Source organism: Acanthochromis polyacanthus, chromosome 2 (assembly GCF_021347895.1).
Source record: "Acanthochromis polyacanthus isolate Apoly-LR-REF ecotype Palm Island chromosome 2, KAUST_Apoly_ChrSc, whole genome shotgun sequence".
In the NCBI taxonomy this organism is placed as follows: Eukaryota; Metazoa; Chordata; class Actinopteri; family Pomacentridae; genus Acanthochromis; species Acanthochromis polyacanthus.
Window position 1 is genome coordinate 11,939,376 of NC_067114.1, and position 26,533 is coordinate 11,965,908.

Sequence of the window (26,533 nt, forward strand, 5' to 3'; positions counted from 1 at the left end):
TAATTAATACAACCTTCCTGTGCTAAATCACAAGAGAGGAAGGGATGGAGGGGGAGAGAGTAAGTCAAAGACAGTGAGAGAGAGAGAGGAAGAGGAGGGAGCTTGGGTGAAAGGAAGGGAGGATAGCAAGCGGAAGACAAACAGACCTAGCTCCTGGTTCACTTGGACAGAGGCTTTAGTCCAGTATGTGTGATGTCGCTGCGGTGTCGCTGATGCATAAGGAATCCTAACCAGACAAGATGGAGACCCAGACAGGAAACCAAGACAAATCGTTATTTAACCATCTGCAATTGAGCTGGCAAATACTCCAAGAAAACAATAAAAAAAATACAATAAAAAAAAATTCTTTCCATTCCTTTTCTGCTCCATGCAGTTTTGTCATCTCAGAGTCCATTTTTGCTTCTCGGAATAAGTCAAACAAAAGAGCCCGGCGGTTATTCCTGAATTAAAAATACAGATTATGCAGAAATCCATTTCACGGAATCGCTTAAAACGTGTCTCATCCGTTAGCACTCTCTTTCTGTGTGCGATCCACACCGATAACCCTGGTCTTGCTTTCTTTCCCTCACAATCGCTCCCTCTCTCTCTATTCTCCCCTCCTAAACTGATCAATACTTCATTTAAATCATGACATTAGCACACTACTACTGGAAAAAGAGGGCGAGAACAAGCACAAATGAGCTTCTTATGTTAAGTGACATAGTGACGAATGTTTTATGTCTGAAGATTTTAAGAATTTTTGAAAATATACTGTGAAAAACAAAGAGTATATGCAAGCGTGCGCGGCTGTACTGCTGTTCTGATTTGAGCTCCTGAGCCCCACACTGATCAATACACATTTAAATTGAGGCTGAGGAAAGCTATCACAATATCTCGTCTCATCAGAAAAAGGCAAACATACCATCCCAATTATCATCTCAAATGACTAGTGTCGAGGGACACAAGTTGGATGCTGATAGAGGCATATTTCATATTTATTCAGCAGAATTTTTACATTAGCACCTGAGCGCATAATTGCCTAATATATATGCACACTCACACTTTTATCTATTCACATAATTCACAATGAGTACAATCAATACTGCCCTCTCCATACTCTGCACCACGCTCATAAAGTGCGTCTGCATTAGATCATATAATAAGCCGTTCAGAAAACCCCAAACGAGACCGGCTAATTTCCTGGCGCTCATTGAAACCGTGAGCGGGAGTAACTGGCTAATCTTCCTGTTCGTCATTAAACCCGGATATTTACCTGAGCAGCCTCGGAGTCACGGGCCTGGTGAGAGAGTGGCACGTCTTGTTCTAGTCTCTGGACGGTCTCATCCCGTTGAGAGGACTGAGGAGAAGTAGATCAGATCAGGATTTCTCCATTCCGAACATGGGTGAACAGAGGCGAGAACACAAGAAAAGAGAGGGGCAGACCGTAAGCTCAACACAAGGCGGGAAGTGGTGGAAATGGAGCCGAAGTCGATCACTCGAGGGAACATCACTTACATATAGTCTGGCGCCAATGTTGACCAATGAGCAATTAGGCAGACAAGACTAAAGTTATTGATCGGGGGTTCAGGCTCTTTTCTCTGGGCTAACTAGCCTGCCTGAGGTTGTGTGATGGCTGCTACAGCTGTGGACTGCTACACAGGGAAAGGCAGCACGAGAGGAAGGTGGGAGGAAGGGCACTGCAGGTCTTTCCCTCCCCAGGCCTTGAGCCTTAGAGTTAGGCAGTAGACATCGTCATTTAGGCTGCTATTGATTGTCACAGGCTTAATAAGGCTTCACATCGAGCAGTCACATACACAGAGCAAAGCACTTAGAAGAATTCAAACATCCAATCAAAGATATTATGGATAGCAAACAGCTATCATTGGTACTTTAGTAAGACTATGAGTGTTCTGCCACCAATTTGCAGGATAATGAGAGAAATTAATGTCTGGAAACAACTTCAGAAATTGAAGATATCCTATACCTAAAGAGCCAACAACTTTAAATTAAAGCTCTGTTTCTACAAGTAAATGCTTTTCCCATTTTTAAACACTTAAAGTTATGTGCCTTGTTGAGCTCCTCTAAATCAACAAAAAATGGAAATAATAGTTGCTACAGGGCTTACTTTTTGAGGTTTTATCAATGCCATTCCCACGTATGTGCTGAGCAGAATATGAAGGAAAAAGGACAAGAAAAGATACTAATTCATTCACATCTGAATTGAACATGAAGACGGAGAACAAGCATAATTTCCCCGTCTTTGTATTTGGCTGAGGCGCAGTCATTGAACAGTGCTAATATCACAGGAACACATTTGTACCTTAAGAAACGCAATCAACACATCCATAATTTACCACTAACAAATAACTGAGCCAACTGGTTTTTATTTTATTCAACTTCTTGTACTGGAAATTAAGCTTGCTGGAATTTATCAGTCAAGTTCAGCTTTGCTTACAATGGCTAGCTTAGCCGGCTCATAGAAAAAAAATAATAAATAACTGCAAATTTTTTTATTCTTCTTAAATATTCTTTAATAAGTCTTTCCCTACAGCTGTATAATCTAACATAAAAAGCATTTAACAGAGTACATAAAAGCCAACCATAAGCATGCTGATTTGACAGTTTACCTGCTTTGTGCGTGTTTTTACTATGAATTCCAGCAGCAGTACAGTACAAATGCATTCAATGCCACATTTTACTTTGAAAAGAAGCCCAACGTATAGGACACAAGAATGCACTTAACAAGGACAGCAGTTATCATATTCATCTAAAGAGACTTTCTTTTGCGCAACATGTATAGGAATAAAGGCTTCCAAGCTGTTCAAAATAGAGATTACTATGTTTGGCTATCTAATGAAAATAACGAAGCATTTAACATTTTCCAGAGCTTTGACACAGTGAAATGAAAAGTATACTTAACCTCTCCTTCCAGCTTTCTTTTTCAAAAAGGCAGAAATAAAGAATTTCCCTTAAAAAGAGCGGCTCATGTATGTCCCTTCTAGGTATTTTATATTGCTATATTGTTAGATGTTCTCATTATTTTTTCTGGCCTCTGTACATCTTCCACTGCCAAGGACATTATTTCAAATCAAAATCACAGTACATTGCATTTTAAGAATGTGTCTTTTAGGAAAAGAAAAGAGTTGATGTTACAAAATACGGTCACATTAAATGTTACTTTCTATTATCCTTTTGGTTTTTAGCAGATAAATATGACTGCAGTGTTCATTATGAGGAGGATGCTGAAAAAGGTTTGGACACAGATGGCAAAATGAAAAAAATGAATGAACAAGCATTGTATGCAAAGACAGTGTGTTCCCCTTTTGCTGTGGCTTGTGCCTTTATATGCAGTCCTTCCTTGTGTTTTGAAAATCAATTCTGCTATTTCAAAAGAGAGAGGCATGATAATGAAAGGGCACATGAAAAAAAAACTCTCTCTGAGGCGATTGCTCATTCCTCACAGCTTCCATTGCCTCTGCATCAGAAGGACACCTTTAATATTTGGACTTTCCACGTCACTCTAGGCTAAATCCCTAGCAACCGCCATAGCAACATACTCAGAGTTCAACGTGAAATGCATGGCAAGTTCCCTCCTGCCACCAGCCAGAGACAAAATAAAAGGGGAGAGGGAAAAAAAATCAGAAGAAAGAGATAGATATGCTTGAAAGAACAAAATAAAAGTAAAGCTGAGAAAACACAACAACACAAAGCAGAAATGTTAATATCCATAATCACACATCACTGAGGGAGACATACTAATCATAGTACAAACCATAAAACATGGACCTGCAATAATGCAGGGAAAGAACATTTAACAGCAGGTATTCTGTTCATATGCAGCTATTGCAGGCTATTTTTGACTTTGTCCTGATATACTGCCTTTTTGATTAAAATGCTCATCATCTGGATAAATACACACTTTTAGTAACATATAGGCAATGAAATGCTGCATAGCTTAATAAAAATAACAAAATATTTGACATGAACGACAACTATGTGGCAAAATCTGTCAATACTTCAGCAAACCAACTCAAACCAAAAGAATCATAAGACAAGTGTCCCAGCACGATATCAGCACAGCATAAGACATAACATTGTGCTTTCAACTATGCAAAATGTTCAAACAAGCAATTCTACCCTCATATATTTACATGTTTTTGTGACATTTGACAAGCTGCAGCAGTTCTTTCTCTTCCACTACAGATACCTAGAGACAAACAGAGAGAGGTTCTTTACCTTATTTGTCTCTGGTTCTGATATTAACAGTGCCTAAATGTTTATTGTAAATGCTTAGTTTCAATATGATAACTCTACATTAGGCTAGCAAGATGCATTTGTGTATGCATGTCTATAGGTACCAATTCCTCAGACAATACATTAGAAGCTTGTGTGCAGCAGGTGTAGTGTTTCCAGTTCCATTGATCAGTTAGTAAAGCTTTCCTTTTAAAACCTGGGGACCTGCTTTTGTCGCCTGCAGAGTGAATTTAAAAAAAAAAAAAAAAGTTTATAGAACAATGCCTTCCAATGCTTTGGACACTTGTTCTCTTTAACTTTTCTAGACGACATCAAGTGTGGTTAGGTGAGATTCCAGCATCTTAAAACCTGTAGTGCAGAAGAGCTGGATCATTCTTCTGGAAACACTGTTGATGCCTTTTTAGGCTGTATATCTCATCTCCAATCACTTTCTGTCAGGATGTAATTTTTCCTCTAAACACCAAGTTTCTTTTATTTTTTTATCTGGAGCATCAGAAGCGTTTTTTTTTTTTTTGGACACTTGTTTTAGCCACTGGCTCCACCACACTCCTAGCTGCTGTAGCCTCCTCTGTTTCTACCACTTTGGTTGCTCCCGGTCTCAGCTCTGACATACCAATCTTTGCTGGTTAAAGTGAAACCCATTGCTACTGGTGTGCCAGTTGGGTAACGCCGTCACAGACAACAGGTCTACTGTAACATACACAGAGATTTACCGGACACTGATAGGCTTGAACCGCACTGTGTGAACTAATTTGGCCTGAATGTAACAAATATTTCTATACTTGTAAAAATCGACACTCCATCTTTAACAACTCATAATCCAAGTTTGCACTGTTTCCATCGAGTGAAAACAATTGCAACCACAGCCAGAAAAAGAAACTGTGTCTGTAACGATATTTTGTCAGAAATATGAGTGTCTGAAATCTATTGATAGAGGAGGACAGAGACTGGTTTTAGATGTTAGTATGGACATTGAAACTATCTATACAGTACCTGTTCTCCTCAGAGCCACAAGCCATCACAGGTTGAGCTTTTTAATGTGTTTTCATTCAAAAAGGAGCTACCCCTTTAAAACAGTGAGAAAGATAAACCCAGCCGTGTCCGTGAGTATTTATGGCCAGTCAGGGCAAAAACACACTCACCAAGGTGCTCTGAGTAGCTATTAAACAAGTGTGGAGGTGACCTTTGGTTTTAAGCGGCTGTATCTTTGACAGGGAAAGCTGCAGAGGCCGTCCTAAATGGATTTCCTAAAGTTTCATTCAAAAAAAATAAAAATGGAGAGTAATTAATAGGCAACGCTGTGCAAGAACAAGCTGTGCTTCAGTCGCACAATGGGCTGCTCAAGTCACTATGGAGGATCTGATTGGTAACCATGGTTCAAAAGCAACCCATCGCCAAAATAAATGAAGAATTTCAGAAAATATTTTACAGTTTAGCTGTGGGGTTTACTGTAGCTTTAGTAGCTTATTGTGTGCAGAGAAGGGTTGGTATGTATGACAGTCCAAGTGCTATCTAAATGGCTAACTAAATCGTACTTCTCACATTTGTTATTCTCTGTGAGGTTACTGTGTAAAAGCTTTTCACCATATGAATTTAAATTTAAAGGTATGATTGATGCCGTTACACATGAAAAGAGGAAAATTTAAGAGTGAAATCATTTCCACTCCAGTGTAGTATGTTGTAAATACTGCATTGGTACCTGGAGTACTAGGAATGGAGTTCATGTATGAAACAAACAATAGAAAACAACAGCAACAAAATACACGTCTCATGTTATGACCTCATATGGGTAGAATATGCTGTTTAAAAATGTGGAATTTAAGTTGTTTTATTTCAGAGCCTACGCTACATGATAAGCATTTCCATAATGAGAATTCACTATCATTGTTGTCCAAGCATACAAAGCAAGCAGCAGCTGCCCTCTGTACATTAAATTCATTTTGCCACTGTATACGCAACGCAGCCACACTGCATATGAGTTAAAGGAATGAAAAAGCTGTGTATATTTAAATGAAAATCTGAAAGAACCCTTTAGCCGACCCTTTAGCCTTTGAAGTGACAGGGGCTTTGTGCAGCAAAAGCTGAGAAGGGATCAAGAGCAGCGCCTGAATCAGCTAGATTGCATCCTATCTTAAATGCAATTAATGAACCTCACAAAGGAGGATTATGCTGACAGGATTATTTTCAACAACAATGCAGCACCCGCTGCCATTTACAGACACACACACACACACACTATTCATGCAAACACAAACCCTCTTTAATCCAAGCACACAACAGCTTTCTAATGAACAGTATCAGCACTAGCATAGCTGAGTGTCCATTAAAGTGACCGCTACAGTATTACTTTCACTCAGATAGTGACTTTTAGATGTCCTGTTTGCATACTTTCAATTGAGTAATCTGTTTTCTGCATTTTCAACTTCATCTGTAACTCCTCTCTCTCAAGTCTCACCTAAAATCATCTGATTTGCAGCACCAGGAGCTCAATTGAGTCCTGTGAACTTTGCGGAAGAATGGAAATGTTTGCCTTGCTCCAACATTTGATCTCAATCCCCTGACAAGCATCTCAAACTGTCTGCAGGCATATGAGAGTTGTCTGGTATTTCCCGGGGCAATGCTAAATCAAATTAGTGGAAGCCATGTTAATTTCAAGCAGCATTTCATTAAAAAGGAAAAGATAATCAGCAACAAAGACTCCATGTCCTTCTCACTAATCTAATAATACTTCGTTTGTTTGCTTTAATCACATTTAACGATTAAGAAGCACAGACAGGGCTAAGTCGTGTAGACAGAGGGATCTCATAATCTGCCTGTCATGGCCACCATCTGATTTCCTGCCATTCGTCACAGTATGGATGGAGGGATGGGCGGGTGGTGTTTCAACCCTCAGCTGACATTTTTGAGAGGTACACTAGCCTCAGGATGGGACTGTTCATCTTCAGACGAGAGAAACAGCTGAGGTTTAGGTATCACTTTACCTTAAAGCGGTGCAGCACTGAACCCAGGCTGCCGGCTGACATGGCTGTTAGTTCTGAATTCTGGAGTCTGGATGCTGAAAGAATAATCTTCTTAAGGGCACAGCAGGAGACCGGAGAACATCTGTATAATGTTAAATTTTGTCATGTCAGTTTCTCATCTTTGTCTGACAGTGAAATGCTCAACTGAGTGACCAAAGAAACAGAAACAACTTTACAATATGCAGTAATGCTATCCAATAGAACATGGCATTTTTGTTTTTACTCAACATGTTTTAAGTTTTATTGACATGGACAGTGTTGCGCTGGTAAACACTATATGACATTATTTTGTTCCTCCATTATTGCCACAAATTGAACCCAAGGTCTAGTTCTCTGGCTTTTCTGATGGATTACATGATACTGTACATGGATTTATATATTTTTAAGCTCATCCATAATCAAGTAGAATTAATTAAACTGACAAATGTGCATTGCTCAAATTAATTATGTATAACAGTTCATTCTATTAAGGAGGATCTCACATTCTGAATTTCATCCTTATGGCTGTTGCACTGCAGCCTAAAGTTTAGTGGCTTTATACATTTTACATTATGTACCCACCGGGTAACCATGTTTCCAATTCTGGTGAGTTTGCTGTTTGTAGAGCACTTTGCGGCATAACAGGAATTTATGGTGACTATTTATTTCTGCAACTGGGACTGTAGGGGGGTAGAGTTTGCTGAATAAGGGATAGGCAATGAAAACACTTATGTTGAATTTTAAAAAAGCTCATCAGATCCTCCTCCCTCAGAAAAAAAAAAAAGAAAAGAAAAACTCATTCCTCATCAGTGGGTACGATCACTTGAATGGAATCAATCAATAGTGTTCCGCTTGGCTTTGCTCTTCTTTGCTCTTCGTTTCCAAATCCAATCTCTTCCATGTCATCTCAGAGCACATTTATAAGGGCCCAGCCTCTTGATTATCTCCCTCCCTCGCCTCAACTCCCCCGCTGCTGCATGCTCCAATGTATTAAATTAAATGAGGTGTCTGTCCAGGTCACCCTCACCCCCAGCGCACCCTCCACTCCTCACCCCCTGCTCTCACTGCTGGTAATCAAGGGAGAAGACCCACCCTGCTAGTTTTGTGCCAGCCAGGCTGCATAAATTAGCATTAATGAGAGCTGGAAAGACCCGCAGTAAAAGGAGGGAGGGACGGACTGAAAGGAGCAAAAACAGAATGAGGGTGGGGTGGGGGTGGGGCGGGGGGGGGGACACTGCAGCTTCAAACTGAACACCCACCACAGGTTACATTTCTCTGTTTTGCTACCATCTTTCTTTTCAGACACATCCTTCCGTTCTGTCCCCTACCCTCTGTCTTTCCACTGGGTATCTCCCGCAGACAGAATCGACGACGCTCCGAGGAGTAAAACAGCAGTGGCTTGGGTTCTGGCAATAAATGAATCATAGATGAGGCTGTGTGAACACTGTTAACATAATCCCATGGCTCAAGCTTAAAAATACTGCAGGGCGCTAACGTCTTTGTTGTTCATCAAATATTGATGCATACATAATTATTTAAGCATAAGTGTGCAGATTGTGCGAATATGCAGATGTGTTTCTGTGGCGGAGGCATTTTGGAGCATTGGCGTTATGAAAGCAAATTTGATTCTGCTGGATCGTATTAGACTTAATTACCTAGGGGATACATACAATTATCTTGTCATAATGCAGCACTGAACGTGTGATGTGTTTTATATCGACAGTATTTGTGTGTATTCAGCTGACTGTGATGCATGAAAAACTGTCAAAGCAGCCTGCTGATATATAGCATAGTGCTGCCGTTAGTTCCTCTCTCTTCTGCTCGCATGTAATCATCCGCTATAGCTGTGACAATTACAGGAAAAATCACTGCATCACTTCATTCTGCTGCTCCCCAACTTTAATTGCTTAATGCATCCTTTACTACTGCACCCCTCCGCTCGTCTCAGGGTCCCCCCACCTCATCACTCCTCCCTTCACCTCCTCCCTTTCTCATCTTCTCCACTGCCACTTCATTTACTACCAAGTCCTTCCTGGTAATTAAAGTTGAACTACATGTAGGCCTCTCGTTTGAGGGTGGCAAATTGGCACAATCAGCCAATAACTGCCCAGTGTAGTGTTTTCTTTAAGTTTCACCTAGCAGCTAACTCTAATGAGGTTTATTGTTAGGACCAGACCTGCACTATACCTCGACCATCGATGAGCTGTACCTAATGTGGATCTAAAGATATTCTGCATCTAAATTGTGGAAGCTAGAGCAATGTATTACCACCTATGATAGTGAGCTCTAGTATACTGTTCCTGTACTGCAAGGAGTGTACAAAAACAGGCTGCTGCAGCAACAAGAAGATCGCTATTTCAAATAGCACAAAGGAGCATGACATTTCTGGTAAACAAATTGAACTAGCAGGAAGCTCTTTGTAAGAGTTTACAACGATGCAAAATATACATCATATCTAATTACTAATAAAAACAATGATGTGAAGCAACTTGCTCTGCCCTGGTCCTGAGAAAGTCTGGACGATTTCATTTATTTATAAACTATTTAAGTCCTGGTAAAACAGATGTCTGTCTGTTTCTCACTGCTATCTTTTTCCCTCCTCCCTTACCCAAACTGGTCTAGACAGATGGCCACCCTCCCTGAGCCTGGTTCTGCCAGAGGTTTTGGTCTGTTGAAAGCAAGTGTTTGCCCAAAGACAATCGCTGGATTTGTCTTTTAAATCTTATAATGTCTTGATCTAACTGAAGCACATGGAGATAATGTATTTTCCAAATTAGTGCTGTATAAATAAAATAGTTTTGAATTAAATGCTAAATCACTCAGAGCACTGGAACATTTGTAATTCACAGCTTTGCCAGTAATCAAAAAAGTGAGCAGCCTAGCAGTAGGTAATGAGGACATTGGGAAGATGCCTTTAGTAAAAGAAAGAAGAAACAGAAAAGAATAAACACACAAAAAACAAAGCAAATCTAGTTTTGTTGCCCTATTGCTGGACAATACATCAGCTGTAAGTAAATGTAGTGTACAATTGAGTAAAAGTAGTTCTTTATCAGCATGGTGACATTTCACAGCAGTGTTCTAAGTAGAGCTTGATATTTTTTCAGTCTTATGGATCATTCATTATTTGAACCTTTTCTTCCTCCTTTTACATAGCCTCAAAGCCAAACAGTCCAATTTAAAAAACAGGTAGCACTAACAGTTTACTCCATGAGCTAACTTAGTTCAAAAACTTTACCCTTAAGTAAACTTCATAGAGCAACTTGCTTTGTGGATTGTGCATTAGGCAAAAAGTTAGTAGGCAAACTAATAAGACATAGCAGACAAAAATTAGCTGCCAACTTACTGAACAAATCCAAAGAATACTATTTGGATGCAGCTCCAGTTTGGGTTCTAATGCTGGCAGAAAATCACAAATGTTAACCTTGCCAGCAAGTTGATTTCTCGCGATATCTGTGAGTTCACAAATCTCTCAAGAAACCATCTTGCACCGCTCCCGCATTCACTGTTCGTACAGAGCCAAGTTGGCACGGGCCAATCACGCAGCAGTATTCGTGTGTGGGGCGGGATATCCAGTAGATCAAAACAAACATGGCAACGGAGGACAACAATCGTGTAGATGCTGCTATTAAGTCAGTTTTAGCTGAATCTCCTAAGGAGGAAGAACAACGAGAGGCGCTTTGGTTGGTAAAGATGTTTGTGCTTTTTTACCTACGGGTTTTGGTAAGAGTTTAATCTACCAATTGGCTCCGCTCGTTGTTAAGATCCCGCGATTGGCTAAAAACAAACCTGTCAGAGGCGGGACATAATGTTGCATTGTCCAATCCGTGCCTCTTTCCTCCGAACGGATTTACATGGAGCGGTCCCAGATTGATATTGTGGAGTACTATCAAGTACTACACAATTATTAATCTGGCTATTGCCAGGTTACACAAATGTAAAGGTTGAAAAAACTGCCAAACACATGTTGCTACCGTTTTAGCTCATTGACAGACAAAGTGACATACATCAGATAAAACATGCTTTAGATGGGTTGAGGTCAAACATTTTAGTGGCATTGCCTCTAATCCCTAACCGTACTGAAGTATAGTAATTTGGCAAGCACCATATCTTTTTTCTGTTTGTCCTAAAACATTGTGTATGTTTAAGCTGAACATAATTTTCAAAGTTGGGCTTCTTATTCAAAATCTTTGGTTGAGGTTTTTGTCAAAGGATATGCTTCATGTTTTATATTTGTAGATTAAGCAATTCTCTACTTAGAAGACAAAATCAAGGAAAAGCTAAAAACAGGTTAAGGCAATGTCTTTTGTTTCCAAAAGGCAGTTTGTCTTGGAGCACACAAAGAGCATAGAACTAGTTATGTCAGTCATAACAAACAACCACGCAACATCTAAACAACAGCCATCAGACAAACATCTAGTGAAGAAAAAGCCATATAAAGATAAATGAAAAGAAGCATCGAATAAATAAAGTACAAACACATACATAGTACAAAGCTAAGTGAAAAGAAAATGTTCCTTTTAGTTGTGCCTGTTAGAGTTAAATCTGTATATGAGAAAACGGTTTTGCTGGATTGTACAGAAGTTTGTCGCAAACTGTTTGGTATGAAACATTGAGTTTGAACTGACACATCCTCAATTTGGTCCACTCTGTGATCCCAACAGTGACAGACAGAGGTCTATTTATGTTTATGTGCTTTTGCTCTTGGTATATAAGTTCTAAACTCTAGTTCGACCTATAACATTGTTGTAATGCACCGGGCTGGACGCGAATATCCGATCGTGATGTTGCAGTAGTATCTGAATATTTATTTTGAGATCCTAATATTCGGATTGCGAATTCGTTTTTGAGTAATGTTGCACTCAGAAAAACAGACAGACAAACAGAAAGACAATGGTTCTTCGTCCATAGCAGACGCCTGCCCATACATAACCCCACCGCCACCACGGGCCACTCCATCCACAACATTGACATCAGAAAACCGCTCACCCACACGACGCCACACACGCTGTCTGCCATCTGCCCTGAACAGTGTAAACCGGGATTCATCCGTGAAGAGAACACCTCTCCAACGTGCCAGACGCCATCAAATGTGAGCATTTACCCATTCAAGTTGGTTATGACGACGAACTGGAGTCAGGTGGAGACCCCGATGAGGACGACGAGCATGCAGATGAGCTTCCCTGAGACGGTTTCTGACAGTTTGTGCAGAAATTCCTTGGTTATGCAAACCGATTGGCTGTCCGAGTGGCTGGTCTCAGATGATCTTGGAGGTGAACATGCTGTATGTGCAGGTCTGTGGTTGTGAGGCTGGTTGGATGTACTGCCAAATTCTCTGAAACGCCCTCGGAGCCAGCTTATGATAGAGAAATGAACATTCAATACACGAGCAACAGCTCTGGTTGACATTCCTGCTGTCAGCATGCCAATTGCACGCTCCCTCAAATCTTGCCACATCTGTGGCATTGTGCTGTGTGAAAAAAGTGCACCTTTCAGAGTGGCCTTTTATTGTGGGCAGTCTAAGGCACACCTGTGCACTAATCATGGTGTCTAATCAGCATCTTGATATGGCACACCTGTGAGGTGGGATGGATTATCTCAGCAAAGGAGAAGTGCTCACTATCACAGATTTAGACAGATTTGTGAACAATATTTGAGAGAAATGGTGATATTGTGTATGTGGAAAAACTTTTAGATCTTTGAGTTCATCTCATAAAAAATGGGAGCAAAAACAAAAGTGCTGCGTTTATATTTTTGTTGAGTGTATATTAGCTTGTTGTAGCACTAAGTGACGTGACATTATTTTTATGTCAGGAATATGAATATCAGTTAGAGCAAAATTGTGGTGAAGTTGTAATCTCTCTAATGGCAAATGATCATAGTGTTTTCAAAATAAAAAAAAATACTTCTGTATGTGTCATCTAACATTTATGTTGCTGCTGAAATAAAGGAAACATCAAAATTTTAAAATGACAAATGTGACAAGTTTGCATTCATAAATATAACCATGTGCACATGCATTTACATTTAGCAATAGAAGAACACAGTTGTAATCTACTATGACTTAACTACCTTCTAAATTTGTTCATTTAAGCATACTTCTCAGGTAACTATTATATTAATATTCAATAAACATATTCTAAAGGAAAAAAGACATTGTTCTAAAGAGGTGTGTCATACCCTAGCTACTCCTTTAAGTGTACTCCAAAAGTGTTGTAAAGAGAATAAAATTGACAACACTTATTCTGATTAAATGGTCCTCATAACACTCAAGAGTTCCCAGATACATTCTTACACTAAACTTCACTACCAACACTACATATGGCAGCAGATGTAGAATAAGACTGAACGTCTGTGCAGGCACAAATACAGTACACGCATACATGGCATACACACATCTGCAGTCAGCCATTATTCAGCTGTACACCTCTCTTGACAGCAGCTTCAGGAGAAGCAGCTCTGAGGGCTCCAAGATAGGCTGTTATTAAGCAGCAGCCCGGTGCCCGTGCTTGAGCAACCGAGCACAATAAAAATTCCTTTTCTTTAATTAACTTTTATGACCAGCAAAGAGGACACACTGACACCTGTCTTGTGCAGTACCACAAATTATTTCTTCCCTTTCACATCTCTGCATGTACTGTAAGTGGTGTGTGTGGCTGTTTTCCTGCATTGAGACAGCACTGCAGCAAACATCATGATTCATGGCCCTCTCTCTTCAATTCCCCTCAGGTAAATATCAGAAATATTATAATATATAGCAATAATCTCTATCATAATAAGCAATACAAATGATGTGAAGTATCACTGTTCTCCCTTGAACAAATAATAACAAAATAATTGCTGTTCTCAGATGAACTAATCGTATTTTTCTTCACTAGCTTTATGTCATACTGTTGTTCTGAATATCTACTGCACAGCCAGTTCACATTTCTGTGTAGATATGGTCACACATACACACACACACTTTGCTAGGCATGACACAAATTGGATAACCTAAAAATAGAAATGCATTTCCAAAGCACAGAAAAGTTTAGCAGCAGATAGAAAAGTCCTAGCTCTACAGGGATTTTAATTAGTCTTGCTCAGTCAAAAGCATAGCAGCCTACTTCTTTCTTACTAATAAACAAAACCAGACATCTTTTCATCATGAACTAAAACATACAGCTGCTGCTGATAGGAACAACTACTCTTTCTTTGGTTAGTTCCATCTCCTCCATCTTGTCTTGCGAGGCGTGATAAAAGAAATGTTGTAGAGAGGAGGAAATTAAATCTGACAGATTTCAAGACCAGGTCTCAATGAAAAGAAAAGAAAAACTCTACTCATAAGGTAGACATTGTAGTTTTCTTTCCAGTTAGTTCAAAAGGATGCCCATGTTGTGAGATTATGTAGGTAAGTCGCTTGACCATTTCATATGTTAATAATGTACAATTTAATATATGCTGTATTTCACTGATTTTACTGACATTGTTTGATAAATGTGCAGCACTGCATACCTTGGAAAGACAAGTGAAGCTACAGTGCAATATCAAGTGTTTGTCAAAAGTGTTTACAAAATGCTACTGGTATAATTCATCAATACATGGAGATGTGTGACAACAGCAACAGATTGGGAACAAGTTTGCAGCAGTGACTATTAATTATGGTGAATACTTCATCACAAAAGTTGGACTAAAGCTAAAAAGTTGAGTACTTTACTGTGACTTCACATCAGTGCTGACATTAAACAAATGCAGTCAGACATACAAGCATCTTGGTGAAGAACTTAGTTCAAGGAGACACACTGCCTGGCCAAAAAAAAAAAGTAGCACTCTAATATTTCGTTGGACCACTTTGAATTTGAAAACAGCACACATTCGCCGTGGCATTGTTTTGATAAGCTCCTGTAATTTCACAGCATTTATTTCTGTCCAGATTTGCATTAATTTTCTGTCAAGATCTTATATTGATGATGGGAGAGTCGGTACGCTGTGCAAAGTCATCTCCAGAGCATCCCAAAGATTCTCAATGGGGCTGTGGTCTAAACTCTGTGGAGGCCAATCCACATGTGAAAATGACGTCTCATGCTCCCTGATCCACTCATTCTCAATGTGAGCCCCATGAATCCTGGCATCATCATCTTGGAACACGTCCATGCCATCAAAGAAGAAAAACTCCATTGATGTAAAGACCTGGTCATTCAGTGTATTCAGGTAGTCAGCTGACCTCATTCTCTGGGAACATAATGTTGGTGAACCTGACCAACCCCAGATCATAACCCTAACCCCTACAGGCTTGTAGGCACTAGCCATGATGAGTGTATCACTTCATCCACCTCTCTTCTTACCCTGATGCCCCCATCCCTTTAGAACACGGTAAATCCGGACTCATAAGATCACATGACCGACCACATTTGTTCCCCGAAGATGATGGTTCTCCACTATCTATCAGGTTTTAATAATGCGTTGGACGGTTCTTAGCCTGATTTTGGTAGTTTCAGAAATCTCCTTAGTTGTTTTCTTTGCTTGATGCAGACCAGTAATTTGACCCTTGTGAGACAGATTAACATCCTTTCCATGACCACATGATATGTCTTCTGACATGGTTGTTTAAGAAATGAGAAGCTCCTCATTGCATCAGCTCCGGTTAAATTAGATGCTGACAGTCGAAAAGTATCCAATGGAAGGAATTTACCTATTAGTTAAATCTGGGTGGTGGCATTTTTTTTTTTATTTGTCTTACTTGTGCCACAACAATGTTGTTTTTTAGCTAAAATACGACTAATGATAAAATCAGTTATGTTATATATATAAAACTGGTATATAGACACACACACACAAATGCACACAAACGTATGGCACCCCGTAAAATGGTGTATGCCACCCTTTTGAAACCCCATTAATATTTCTGTAGATCCATCCTTGACCCCAGTCAAAACAACGCACCCTCAAAGGTCTTGACAGGTCAGTTGTTTTGATGGCAAAACTTAAGTGCTTTAAATGTTGTGGTTGAGAACTCACTAAGTGATTAACCTTCAACTGTGTAAGAAAAAAAAGCACTGTTCTCAACACTGTCATTATTTTGTTGTCATCCTCCACCTTTCTTTGAGATCATCTGCACTGCCACACTTCACACCAAGAGCTTGGCTCTCAAGAACCCTCAGTAAAAAGTTCACACCTTACACACTTCTCTGCAACCTTGACACAAAACACGAGAACCTACACGTTTATAGAATTCCATGTAACACACAACAAGAATGATGAGAAAACTATTTAACTGTGGTTGATGATTATAAGCATTCTGGGAGGCCATTTAAAGTGTCCTTGTAATGCAGACTTCTGAAGTTCTGTGGGGGTGCAAGAAAGAGAGGGGGCGGAGCCTTGATTGATTGCCAAGGATGAGTGATTAGAGCTGTGAGCCGCAATAATATCCTCGACGGCCAGGCATGCTGCAGGAGCCAACCACAGTGCTGTAAACATTTCACTGCATCCCAGCATGCTTTATTGCCTTTAAAGGGAGGGAGATGCGCATTTAATACTAAAGCAAGCTGCTGCCAAGGCTCATTACCACAACCCTGTCCCAACGCATCACCACATTTATACTACCATCAACAAACACACAAGTCAGATGCACCTAATCATCTCATGTCATCATGTGTACGCAGACTTTCTTGGTATACGCAGGGCAACCACGCACCATCGTGCACAAATACAGAAACACGCAAAGCACTTTCTATCCATTTAAAAATTAATTGCATGTCACTTGACTAGTATCAGGCCTTTTGAAAACTGAATCAACTATTCCTCTTTGCTCTGTGAGCTATATTTCACATCCGTCCATGTGTACCTGCTATACAAGGATTTATTTCATTTTATAGACGGATAATACGACACTATTATTTTGTTAAGTAAAAGGCAGGTAATGCAAACACAAAGATCCCTACATGCACCAGGAGAAACTATGGAGCACTTGTCCATGTGCACGCACAAACAAATACACTGATCAGGCAGAACATTATGACTACCTGCTTAATGTTGTGTTGGTCCCTTTTACGCTGCCAAAACTCCTCTCCCCTGTGGGGCATGGATACAGGAAGTCTGGGGGTGTCCTGTGGCACTGGGATGGTGGCACTGAATTCTGTGGGTCCTGTGGGTTGCAGGGTGGACATGCCTAGATCCTGACATCCCACAGATGCTCAATAAGATTTGGATCTGTGGAGTGGGGAACCCAGATGAACACGTTAGCTCTGTCATGTTCCCCGGGCCACTAATGAGCAGTTTTTGCGGTGTGCCGTAGTGCATTGTCCTGCTGAGGGTGGCCACCGGCATCAAGGACTGTTGTTACCATAGGGGGCTGGGGGATTGAGGGAGTTGCTTGACCTGTAATGTTTAGGTGGGTGGTACATATCAAACATCTACAGGAATGTCAGGACTCAAGGTTTCCCAGCAGAACGCTGCATTATAACAAGATGATCGATGTTTTTCACTTAATTTGTCAGTGGTCATAATGTTGTGGCTGATCGGTGTATATATCCTGTAAATTCTCCATTGGTTTTCAGGCTTTTATTTACCTCAACACAAGAAAAGCCTTTGAATTTGAGACACTGTTACTACACAGGTCTTTAGTACTAATCCTTAAATGCACACTGTTGGTGAATAACATATTTTTGTGTTCTACGTGGACTCGTTCACTTCAGGGTGTTTCTGAGGGTTGTGTTGTAACTATAGCTCTTTAATGAAGTACACTTATAGTAAGGAAATGTTAACCATGTCGATGCTCTGACTCAGGAATACTCCGTGGTCTTTAATAAATGATCATGATTACATGAGTACCTATTCTTAAACTTTACCTTCATTTTCATGACACCTATAAAGTTTTGTTTCTGTATTTGTCACTGTTGTGATCCTGTCGTGTTAATAAAATCAGTCCAGAGATAGACAAACACCTGCAAAAGTCCTCCAAACTGCCTTTGTTGCATTTGGCTTACAGAAAAGGGTTCACTGCAGTATATATGAACTTAAATACGTAATGTACTTTGTAATGGAAGGGGTGATAAGGCAGGGCCTCAGCTGGCAATGACATGATTAACTTCATAATTTACTTTTTCACAAACAAACTGGGAAAGTGCAATTACATCATCACTCTCTTAAGCCCTTGGCTTCCAGGATGTACCATGACATCATTATTTCTCATCTGCAGTTTGGTCTTCGTGTTTGACAGAAGTTGTCTTTGGGCTGGGTTTTAGGCCATTCTTTCTGAAAAATCATCATTAATGAAGCTTTGAATGAATTTCAGAAAAAATAAAAATCGCATTAGTGTGTACCTGACCCTCACATAAATGGATGCACATGGCCTCATATGCAATGGAAATCTGTCACCTAAGCAGAATGGGCTGTCCACTAATCTGAAAGTTGGCGATTCGATCTACTCTCTGCACTGAAGTCTCTTTGGGCAAGATACTGAATCCCAGACTACACCCGATGACAGTCAGGCACTTTACATGCACACACTGGTGTGTGACTGTGTGAATGGATTAATGAGAAATGCATTGTAAAGTGCTTTGTAGAACCTAGCTTAGATAAAAAGGTGCTCTACAAGTACAGACCAGGTATGTAGATGTGCAGACATGCACTGAGACAACAATACGACCCCTAGTCTCATTATGTAAATAGAAATTACTGTAGATGTTAGAAGAAAATCCTGAAATGTTTGATAGAAAATCAACACACATCCTGAGCCAACAGTGACCATTGCATACAAATACAAAATAACCCTTAGACAAATCAAAGCAAACCCATGTTTGCATCAAACAGGCTGCCCTAATGCCAGATGTTCAAAGAATGGGTCAACAGTCATAAACAGACAAGACCATGTGACAGGAAGCATGATATGCATAACATACAAAATCAGGCGGTTTTGTGAGACACATGCAGGTTACTGAAGCTCTCAACTGGGTTTCTTTCCTTCAGTATTCTCTTACTGAGTTAGTTTGGCTCACAACACTTTCTGAAAGTTATATCATCACAAAATACCCCTTCTCACAAGCTGAGAACATTTATATCCATCAATTTAGAGTCGAATTTCAGTCAAATTGTCTATTTTTGGAATGTGCACCAGAGCAGTCAAAAGAGTTTAGTAAATCCTATCCACTGAGCCACTGTTTTAACTTGACTGATAATAAGAGGCTGCAGGCTTTGAATGACACATTAAGTTCACATTAATCAAAAAATTAGCAAGGAACTTTGCCAAACAGGTACTTGAGCAGATCAAGCACATGACAACGTGAAATTAGCGGCTGCATAGTTTTTAGATGAGCTAAAATAAATTTATCCAAAATAAATCTGCCAACAGCAGCAGCAAAGTACGTTGGTGACACAATATGTTTAATATGTCAGATGTCAATGTGTTTACCAGTAGTAGTAGAAGCTGGTACCTGCTGATAAATGCTGCTAAGTGCATTGAAATTGTGTTTTTTATTCAAGAAGTTTTTGTTTCAGCTGAGTTTTTTTGAGCACTTGTGGACATTTGTTTAGCTGATAAATGTTTTATTTAAAATGGGTGCATTGCAGACAGAGTGGTGAGCTACTAAAGCAAACAAACAAGACTGGAAACTAAATAAACGTTAATTTAAGTTCAGCAATTTTGTGTCTTATTATTACTCTTATGACATGAATACATTACATGTCTATGCTACATTATACTGTATTATATTACTTATTATTTTATTCCTGAGCTGTGTTTCAAAACTGCTATGAATTCAGTTACATATACTCCAAGGTGTGATTATGTAAAGCACAATTTTTTTGATAACTCCCTTTAAGCATCAATCTTATGGGAAAAATCCTATTTCTAGTAGTAAAACTGCACCAGTTTGATGTTTATTAAATAGACCAAAAGAAGCAAGCAATGGCACCATGTTGTCCGTTTTCTGACAATTCACCAAAATCTTTAAAATCTTTAAAAGGGAGCATTTGGGGTAAACTTGGGTAAGATAGGACAATATAAGACCTATAGAATTTCCTTCAGGATTAAAAAACTTTTATTTTATGTTATCTTATTTTCCATCATAAACAAATACATTTCATAATTTCATATAAATTTAATTTCATCAAAACTCATAAGCTACATCATTCATCAAATGTAGCTTACAACTATTAAATGGAGGAAAAGCATTGGTGTTCACATGTTTTATATGATAGTTTGGACAAATCCTATTGATCAAACAAGTTTGAAGCATTCAGCGTCTGAATCTTTCAAATTTCTAAACTAATTTCTTGTTTTGTCATCTAGTACTGTCAACCTGGCCCTCAAAAAGACGTTTCTGTGATGTTCTGCCACAATGCTTATTGGGTGTGGATTCTTCATCATATTCCCAGACTGACTTTATAGCAGCAGCTAAGCTTCACATTATCATGATGACCCCTTAATGAAAACATTATTTTCATGACATCATGATGATCAAGCCGGGCATGCTGCTCATGACTGTGCTATCACATGTGTTGCATACATGTATAACAGTCAACCACTCAGCATTATCATGGTTTTAATTCAGTGAATAAACAGAACCTCATTTTTTACATTGTACAAGTGTTAAAAACATGCCTATATAAGAAAACTGTTTTGCTGCGATAGAATCATGCCAACAAGACGAACCTGGTGATTTAGTTGCATTTTTAACACAGGTAAAATGCATTTTCCAGCTCTGAAAATTTCAAGTGGCTATCACTTTTACTTATATGATGAGAATTCAAAAATATTTGAAACAGCAATGTGGAATAAAAAGCATTTTTAAACGCCACTTTGTACTTGAAGGGCCTGTAACTTGTAAAATATTCACAGTATGAAGGTAAAAGTTATTGTACATGAACAATCAACTGACTCTGAGCTGGTCAGGTAGGAACTTTTGTCAGATTTGGTTGACTTTGAATTAAAGCACTGTGACTGGTGGTAAAGCACAAATATTTGGGGCCCATATGTTAAGCTGCCTCAGTGCTGAACCCTTTTTACTATATCTATTTTCACACACACTCATCAGCTAAACCTGTTTATCCCTTAGAGGGTTGTTGGGAGAACTGCACCCTATCCCAGTTTACACTGGGCGATAGGTAAGACAAACCCTGGATATGTTGCCAGTTACCAAGCACAGGCCTGACGCACAGAGACAGACAACCATTTACAATCATATACACATATACAGGAAATTTAGAATTGCCAGTTAATATAACCTATGCATCAAACTCTGTATTCAATGATGATAAATAAGAGCTTATTATAATACTAGTAACAGCAGAAGTAAATGACTTGTACTTAGGAATAATCTTAAATTCACAACTCAAGTTTCACAAACGTGGAAAAAAGATTCCAAAAACATATTATAGGCTTGAGCATCAACATCAAAAACTATACACCTCAATTATAGATTTTTGCCTCCTTTTATCCTACATGTAGGAATTGACGCAAGCAACACTGGTGAAAGGACTAGCTGTTTGATATTCCGAGGTGGTCCAGCTTTCTGAGCCATAAAGTGAAGAGTTAATGACTACAGCTTGGTAGACAGTTATCTTAGTTTAACTGTACTTTGCATTTGAAAGTCCAGCTACAGACAAGAGTGGCTTTGAACAGCTATGAAGTCTCTTTACAACACATCATTTTGTTCTGTACTGGAGTTATGTTAAACTGCATAGTCTCTCTGAAACAAAAATAAATTCAAGTCTCTTATCGTGCTAAAGCTGCAAGATTTCAGTCACACATTTGGAACAATTTGGGATTACCGTTTTGCCCAAGGACACTTTGGCATGGCTGAGGGGCTGGGGATTGAACCACCATCCCTGTGGTTAGGGGACAATCTGCTCTACCACCTGAGCCACAGCCACTTTGGTAACTCTATCACAATTTCCTTCACTGTAACACCCTTGCTTGTGCACAGAGACAGCACGGAATCACCAGAATGAAAAACTGCAGTCCAGAAGCCCGGGTTTGGTACTGCATCTGAACCCTGGCAATTGTATGAGAGGTGTGTGAAATGTGTAGGGAGAGACAGAAGGAAAGAGACAGAACAATGACTGCAGATAAATGGAGAGGAGGTAGAAGAGTGGAATGGGGTCGCGAGGGAGGGAAAAGGGGTGAGAGAGATGGAGAAGAGAAATTAGGTTGTTATGTATATTGCTGGCAATTCACACATGCACATTCCATCTGAGATCCCATCAGCTGTCAAATTGGCAAAGCGATGGGGATGTGGGAGTGGCAAGAATCTCAACAAGGCCTGAACTTGGCGCACCACTGAGACCTAATCAAAACACAATCACGTTCACTGCCAGAACAGACGTACACAGGCCCGCACCCATACACTCAGTCTCTCCGCTTGCATTCACACCCAAGCAAACTCCTCGTCACTCCCTCCCCTTCTCGCGCAAGCAGTGTTAAACAAATGGACACATAATCATGCACACACTCGCAGAAAAACATTAACTTGTAGTCACACATGGGCAAACACATTTTGTTCCATGCAATCACACTTTGGCCCATTTCAAACTATCCGCTGCTTCAAGGCGGAGAGATGATGTATGAAACTGCCCAGTTAAATACAGACTCTTATCTCTCGCTATGACCTGTGACTTCAGTTTATCTCCATTATGCAGTGGTTCATTTCAAAAGCTTGAACTCTGTTGGAGGTTATTGCTATGGAAGACAAGGAACTCTGGTTGCATATAGGGATCAGCCCAAACGCTTCTCCGGCTGAGTTTAGCCCTCCTTCCTAATTCCCTGTGCCTCTAGAAAGCCTATGTGCTGCTGTAGTGAAGCCTACAGTCCACTCAGTCAGGTGTGACAGCATCACGGCTGACCAGCTCCTAGGTCAGCATTCTCACCGTTAATCCACAGAGATAGGCCCAATGCTGACCACCAGCAAGTAATTGCTTGGAGTTGACTTTGCCAAAGCCACTTTAATGTGGGAACAGGTGTCTGAATGTAAAAAGAGTATTTCTTTTTTTTTTTCCACCTTGTGATGTGCTCAGTTCTGCTAAACTAAGAGATTCCCCTGGGTAGATGTCACTGATAAGATTAGATCTGCTATGGTATGCACTATTTGTGATAATGCTCCAGCTTTAACACGAATATTGAATGTTTATTTTTCTATCCTATCTGGGAGCCAAGAAATCCAACTGTGTGCCAAGTGCACAATATTTCTGTTGCTTAACGGGTAAGAGGTACTGACTTCTGAGGCATTTTCAGAGGCCCTTTTTTTTTTTTCTTATTTACTACCTTCCATTGAATTTGGCATCCTTTCCTGAGAGAACAAAGGAGGTGAGTTGCCAAGGCTCAGCTGTGTCAAGAGCCCTATCAAATACTCTTGACTTCAGCGGCAGGAGAGCAGACAATGGAGAAGCACAGTAAAGATAAACCAATGACATGATAGTGATGCACAACAAACTTGACTTTATAATACAGAAACGCCATAAATAAAACAGAATACAGTATGCCCTTAAAAAAAAGAAAGCAAACAAATGCACCCTCTGCAACTTCCTCTCGACATGATTTACTTTGCTATAGTTATACTGATAAGTCGATCTGTCAGATAGTGAAGAAAAGTCATCCCTGTTACAAAAACACAGACATCTTGTGGGAGGTTTGTGTAGAGTGTTAGGCAGTTGGCACTACTGCAGATGGATTACATATCAATGAGACATACGATAACACTGGAAATGTTTCACCGGCCAAATTTCTGGCACTACAAGGAAGGTGAGAGCTACTGTACAGAACACTGGTCCATTCATTAATAATGTGCCTGCCGGGCACATAAAGGTCAACTAAAAGTATAGGTTTTTAATCAACATTACTAGATGCTCTTCACTATGACATAAAGAGTCTGGAACAGGCAGTCTGCCAAACCAAGAGAATGAGCTCTGTGCTATCTTCTCTGCGAGAGTCACTGTGAAGGAAAGGATAAATGCTGGAATCACCCATAGGCTTCAGGGGGTCCTGTGGGGCCAAAGAGCAGACTGGCAACACAAGGGAATGAATAAGAGGAGAGAGAAAAGAAGCAAGAATACTTTGTTCAGAGAAAAGAACAGTGAATCTTTAGCGTATAGACACTTAGCTGTCCTTTTGAGAAGGATTATGGGGTTTAGGTGCTACAGTGCAGCTTCAGATATACGAGTCCACAGACAGAGCCCCGAAGTTTGGTATCAACTTAAGACTGACACGCCACACCATGGCTTCAGAGATTACACGGGGGCTAGATGTGCCATTTCTGACACAAAGTGCAGTGCTGCATACTTTAACACTCCTCTTTCTCTTCATTTCTTCTCCTCTCATCTGCTCTTGTCTCCTTTGCAGTCCCTTTCTGTCAAGTGGCTCAGAAGAGAAAGAGCCGAATGTCTGTGTCTGCTTACTGGGGCAAGTGAACATTTGAAATGACAGAGGGTGACGTTGGCTTGAGTGCTTGAGAAGATGCCTCAGAGCTAAGTGAAGGACCATTAGGGAGACAGTGATAAGATGCATGCATGTAGACAGGGCTACAGAATGTTCACCTTGAACAGTCTGGTGTCATCTGCTGAAGAGGGGCTATCACACAGTGAGAGCACAGCATCAAACTCCAATCAAACTCCATCACGGCTGACAGCAAAATCAAACCGATGCCTACACACATGCCGAAAGGTGCTGTGACCCCCACACCCCATTATTATTCATGCACAGTGGCTCGCTATTACTGTGATGCCTTCTCACTTCATTTGGCATTCCTGGATTGGGCAACTAAGCAAAAAGCTTTCAAGAGCTACCGTAACATTGAGGACCTGAAGACTCCTTGTCAAAGACGACACTTGTAGGAAAAGACAAAGTGTGAGAAAAGTAGGAGTGTAGAGGTGAGATAATGTAAACATTACAGCTGTTTCATCCTACTTAAGAAGAAAACCACTCCAACATGATTTTTTAAAATCTTTATTGGTGCTGTATGTAATATACTAATAACATTTTACACATATACCTCTACATATACAAATATGTATGTTTTATATACTATATGTTTACATAACGAGAAAATACAGCATGAACTGCCTTAATACAGAAAACCATCCATTCTCTATACATCGCTTTATCCTCACTAGGGTTGCGGTGGGTGCTGGAGCCTATCCCAGCTGACTCCGGCGAAGACAGGAGACACCCTGGACAGGTCGCCAGTCTGTCGCAGGGCTACATGTACAGACGAACAATCACACCTACGGGCAATTTAGAATAATCAATTAACCTCAGCATATTTTTGGACTGCGGGAGGAAGCCGGAGTACCCGGAGAAAACCCACGCATGCACAGGGAGAACATGCAAACTCCATGCAGAAAGATCCCTGGCCCACCCCGGGATTTGAACCAGGGATCTTCTTGCTGCAAGGCGAAAGTGCTAACCACTACTCCACTGTGCAGCCCTACAGAAAACCAGTTGGTTATAAAAATATTTCTATGCGGCACACAACTTAGACATCGTGATTGTATATCGTACGCTAATGTAATTTAATATTGTACTGTACTGTATGTATTTGCTGCTATTTGTTTGTAACTTCTACAATAAATGTGAATGATGAGAAATATTGCACAAGCATGTTTCTTTCTCTGGATGCTAACCTTGGACATGTTCAACCTTGTTAGCTACACCAGTGCAGGGATAAAGTATCAGGCAGCAAATGGCCTCAGCTGACGCCTCATGGATTGAACACGCACACATCTGCACACACACTCTCCTTCTCTCTCTCTTTCCTGCGTCTTGTCTCTTCCTACCAGTGTTTGCAGAGTTGGATATTTCTTAAATAATTTATGCTGTTAATAACCGGCTCGGTCTCTATGGCACAGAGCAGTCCTGTTCAAACAGAGCTACACACATGTGTCTGTGTGTCTGTGTGTGTGTGTGTGTGTGTGTGTGTGTGTGTGTGTGTGTGTGTGTGTGTGTGTGTGTGTGTGTGTGTGTGTGTGTGTGTCTGCGCAGCACAGTGAAAATGGAACAGTGTTTGAACAGCGAGGTGAAGGTGTATGGATGAATGTGTATGTGATTGCAGTATGAGTTATCACAGACTAGACAGAATTGACTGATGTGATAGTTGAGGGTGGTTATGCGGTGGGCTTCTGTGTCAATACAGAGGAAACCACAGACCTCTCTCAACAGTGTGGTAGCTGAAGGTCATACTGAACTATCCTCAGAAGCATGGGCATTAATGATATTGCATACAGATAGTGTAATCAATAGCAATGTATAACGACTACTCTAAACAACTAGAATCGCAATGGCAAGGTGATTAAATGAGTGTTTCATCATCGTCATTGTTGTCATCACCGTCATCCTG

General features: G+C 40.2%; 1 long non-coding RNA gene across 33 annotated transcripts in view; it reads right to left on the reverse strand.

The window, feature by feature from the left end:
• The window catches only part of LOC110957374 (uncharacterized), a 112,409-nt gene that overhangs the window by 59,082 nt on the left and 26,794 nt on the right, over window positions 1–26,533 (reverse strand). For 29 of the 33 annotated variants that reach the window (XR_002596097.2, XR_007938105.1, XR_007938082.1 and 26 more), the window contains 2 exons: window positions 1,253–1,365; window positions 147–226 (listed from right to left, as the gene is read on the reverse strand). The exons of 2 other annotated variants lie outside the window; for them this stretch is intronic. This is a non-coding gene — a long non-coding RNA (uncharacterized LOC110957374). Of the gene's footprint in view, window positions 1–146; window positions 227–1,252; window positions 1,366–1,494; window positions 1,734–26,533 lie in introns of those variants that run through there. 2 more of the 33 variants (XR_002596095.2, XR_007938120.1) reach the window with 2 other exon arrangements.